This window comes from Mastomys coucha, unplaced genomic scaffold, assembly GCF_008632895.1.
Source record: "Mastomys coucha isolate ucsf_1 unplaced genomic scaffold, UCSF_Mcou_1 pScaffold2, whole genome shotgun sequence".
In the NCBI taxonomy this organism is placed as follows: domain Eukaryota; kingdom Metazoa; phylum Chordata; class Mammalia; order Rodentia; family Muridae; genus Mastomys; species Mastomys coucha.
The window spans coordinates 24,009,565-24,014,308 of NW_022196902.1; the positions used below are offsets into that span (position 1 = coordinate 24,009,565).

The 4,744-nt window shown below is 49.5% G+C and overlaps 1 pseudogene; it reads left to right on the top strand.

Moving 5' to 3' along the window:
- Positions 1 to 792: 792 nt before the first annotated feature.
- On the top strand, positions 793 to 1,539 carry LOC116097936 (annotated as a pseudogene).
- Positions 1,540 to 4,744: the final 3,205 nt, after the last annotated feature.

The window sequence follows — 4,744 nt, forward strand, 5'->3', positions numbered from 1 at the left end:
AGCTGTTATTTGAATTAGCCAATCATGTATAGCTACGCTGATTCCCCAGTTCCCTCAGACTTTTTTTCCTATATAAATCCCTAACCCCTGAGCCTCATGGTCGATTCCTCTGTCTCTTGTATGATATACTTGTCAACCCAGAGCTCTGAAATTAAACTGCCTCTTGTGTTTACATCAAGAGGGTCTCTCGTGTTTCCTTGGGTGCACGTCTTCCCAAGATTTGAGTGGGGGTCTCCCCATGGGGGTCTTTCACATACACATGTGACATTCCCCCCCCACACACACGAAAGTTTGCCTGTGAGTGTACCCCCATAAATTATGGGGCAGTACTTTTCCGAATCTAAACCCCTATTTCAGTCCCTTTATCTCCCACTTGATCCCTGAAGCAGCTCCCCCTGGTCGTCCAGTGGGGTCCTGCTTCTGATACCACCTCCCTCCTTTGGTCCTTTTGGAAAAGTGGAGCGTTTAGGGCCATCCCCTCTCTCCTAGCTTGGCTCCTCACTCTCTTTTAGGAGAGGGGTGTCCCAGACACCACCACCTGCACCCTCTGAGCCCATAGGATCTGAGGGGCAAGGGGGGAGCCCCAGTGCAGTCCCAGGGCCCAGTGGCTCATGCTGGAGCCTGGCATACAGGAAAAACACATGGGCGAGGTGACCAACGCTGGGTGCCACTGGAGTGGATAGACTGGAGCTGCAAGGTGTAGGGGGCTGGGCGGGACACCCGGAGCCCAGTCCTGAGCTCTCTTCGCACCACCTCCACAATGATGGGCACCCACGTTGCCAGTAGCACAGCATGGACAGGCTGCCTGGTTGGCCGTTGGAGGCTGCCTGCCTTCTGCTCGTGGTGGCCTGCTGGTTAGGACCTGAGGCCTAGGTTTCCCTCACACCCCCACCGTCACCCACTGTGCCAACCCCACCACCCAGGACTCCAGGTAGCTCATGCAGCAGCGCCTTCAGGTGGCTGGAGGAGCTCGACTGAGTGGACGGTGACTTCCTAGAGGCGGTGAAGAGACATGTCTTGAGCCACCTGCAGTTGCGGGCCACCCCAGCATCATGCATGCTGTCCCCAGGCTGCTTGTTCACGGCCCTACACGGGCTGCACACTGACGGTTCCATGGGGACAGTGGGAATGGGTGGCCTCACCTCCTCCCAGGTCTGCCTGTGCTTCTTCATCTCTGTCGAGGGCAACTGGAACCTGTTTGTGGTTCAGGCCAGCCTGTGGCTATGTCTGAGGCTGCTCCCCTGTATCCTGGAGGGGGAAGTGGGGCGGGGGAAGGTGTGCTTCCAGGAGCAGGGTCACAGTGGCGGGTGGAAAGTGGTGGAGAAGAGGGTGGACCTAGGGTGTGGTGGTTGGCATGCCTTCCTCATCTTGGAGTCCATTCAGGCCTTGTTTGGGTGGGGTAAGAGGTGCCTTGACCTGGATGTGCTGTGTGGCACCTGCCAAGGAGCTGGTAGAACTCCAGGCACAGGGTGTCAAGGAACACAGGCCACTGGACGATGGGGCAGCAGCCTGGTCCTCCAGCCAGCTTCCCGCATCTAGTAGAGCATACTCCACGAATGGTTTAGAGCCACTGTGGGTAGAAGTGGCAGACAAAGTAGGAAGAGGCTGAGTGCAGGCTTTCTAGTGCTCTCTCCAGTCTCCACCTGGGTCTGCACTAGCCCTGGCCTACTTGGTTCTGCCTGGCCAGGCTGGGATTCAATGTCTAGAGCAAGGATAGGGCTTTGGGCATCAGTTACCCCATGGGAATGGAGCTTGGAGGAGTGGAGGAACAGGGGGCACCAGCTGGGGTCCCCCAACTGAGCTGTTTCTTCCCTCAGCAACTCCTCCAGTGTCCAGCCTATGAGCATTGTGGGATGGGAGATGGAGTGGTCAGCCCCCGAAAGCACTTGACTACCCCTTTCTTCTCTCTACTGTGCTTTCTCAACATAGGGACGCCATACCCCCACCTCACACCTCTCTTCCCCTTCCGTGGGGAGACCTGCATAAACCTTGAACTTTTCAGAGGTTCAGAGTCTCCAATGCCTCATCCTCCCCATCACACCCACCTTGCCCCTTAACACCCACTTGCCCATTGCCTCAGTACAGCAGGGCATAGGTTGTCACTCAGAGTCAGTGTGGGCAAGGAGCCACTCCAGTCCTGGCTGTGGGTGGCAAGAAGCAGGAGCAGGGCCAAAGGGCTAAGGCAACCACACCTGCACAGCCCCTGGCTAGAGAGGCAGCAGCAGATACCTAGGAAACACTGATGCTCACTGCCCTCTTTCTGGTCTGGCATCCAACGCCCACCTGGACCTTTATAGGTAGGTGCTCAGCTTGAAGTGCTCTCTCCTTTCTCCCTCTCACAAAAACAAAAGGGGGAGTCTCTACCCCCACATGATACATTGGTCTTCATCAGTTTCCTACAGCTCCATTTGGGTCAGGTAGAGAGACCCACTGACTAAAGCTTGGAGAAGGCCAGAACTGCTCTTGACAGCTGGAAGAGGGTTTGGCTGCTTATTCTCCCAAAATGAAAAAGACCAATCTGGATACCAGACAGAGACGTAAAATACTTGCCCCAACAGGGGGAATGAATATTAATCCAGGGAAATTTCCAGCCCTGAGAGCCCTCCTTCTGCTTCCTTCACAGGTTTATCAAAAACAAAAAACAAAAAATGGAAGATCCCCCTGTCAATGTCAATGAAGATCCTGCAAAAGATTGATGGGGGGATTCAATAATCCAGGAAGACTTAGAGAAGAGGAGGAGAGTTTCAAGACAACCCACTGTGGACTGGCCTCCATGGCTTCCTGCCCTACCTACTTTCCCTTCCCCGGTCCCTTCCTCCTTTTCCTTCTCCCTCTCACAGTGGGGCCATGTTTACTTATAAAGGCAATCAGGCTTCATCAGGTCCAGGCTCATTATCAAAGGCTCGCTTCCTAAGAGCCAAGGTCAACATACAATTGTCCCTCAGAATATGAGCGACCCTCCTTGGCTCTCCATTTGACCAATAACTATTAAGATCTCAGATGTGCTGGTACAACCTAAGACAGGTCATGGAACATGCCCCTTGAGCCAGTAACATGTGGTATCCAAAGACGGGTAAGATCCCCATGTGGGGGACAACCTAAGACAGGAGCCATGTAATCTGCTCATTACAAAAACAAAAGAGGGAGATATTGGGCCCTATTTGGCCCTGGTTTGGGCCTTGAGGACAAAACTGAGCCTAGCTTGAGTCTTGTAAACTGTCTCAGTCACTTCCGTACTGGAGTGACTCAGCACTATCTGCTTAAGCCTGCCGTTGCCTAACTCCTGCTGACATAGAGTAACTGTTGGCTCTATTAGTCACTCCATACTCTTCATCAACTTTCCCCTCACCCTATGTCATCTCACCTCAACAGAAAACTCTGCCTTCTCTCTCAGACCTTTGTAAAGAAAAGATTGATACATTAAAATGAGTTCCTGCTTTGACAGACTCCTGGCTTGGGGTGGTTATTCTCTGGAGGCAGAAGATCGAGCCTCGACACTCACCATCCCACTCAGCCCCAAGAGAGGCTTGGCTGGACAGGGTTCTCTCCCTCTCACCTGGTTCTGCCGGCAGAGAGCCTGCCTGGCACACGTGCACATGCATGCACACACAGACATATTATATACATGGTAAAATGAAGTAAAATAAATTATTGTAAAATATTAGCAAATTTTTATAAGAAATAAATTAAAAGATTTACAACAATGTCAAGGTTATTAGAATGCTACTAGGCTTATAATGTCCTAGGAGCAATCTTAAAGGATAGTATTGATGGAAGAATTATAGAGCCAAGAAAATACAGGCAGGTTAATAGAGCAGAACATAAAGTCTATATCACATACTTATGCTTCCTTGATTTTTGACAAAACTAGCAGTTGATTGTATAAATGATGTGTTTTGTAAATTTTCCCAGATCAACTATATATTTGCATTACTCAAAAAGAAGTTTTGCTTCACATCCTGTATGGTTGCTCTCAGGCGGAATTTTCCCTTTCTTGTCTCACTTACTCATTATTTTGTCCTTCTGTGCCTTTAGACTCAAAATTTTGGACTCATATTGATTCCTTTTGTTCACATATAACAATAAACACATCAGTAAATCATTTAACCTCCACTAAACACATCTCAGGAGTACCTTAAATGTCACTACTTCAAGTATATGCATTGGTCCAAGGTCACACAGATTATATTGGTCCATGGACCAAGGTCCATTGGTCACATCTTACCTAGAGTGTTACAACTACATCCTGTTTTAGTAGGAGTCATCTATTCACTCACTTAAGATGGGAACCACAGAAAGCAGGGTAAGGTAGCAAAGCATAAAAGCCAAAAGCCAATGCAATGAACATTAACAGATGAGGTTCTGCTATCAGGTACTAGACCTTCATATTTCAGGGAAATCCCTGAAAGATTGTGCATAACAGTGTAGAATTCTCCCTCTGACAGAAACTGGAGTCTTAATCTTCCAACTCATTTCCACTTTATTTTGAGTCACTCCTACAGTTTAACTCCTTGGCACTTCTGTTTTGATTGACCTTTGGGCAAAGAACCAGGATACAGAGTCATCACAGATGAGCTTTATCTACAAGTGCCCATGAGGCAAACTGGGACTCTGTATCTAAGAGAGATGTAACTTCTGCTCTGCTTCCAGAAGGGTCTCTGTGCTTCCACTCATGGACCAGTTTCCAGCATAACAGCTAGAAACACAATATCTAAAATGTCCCCTGTCATTTTTCTTACTTAAA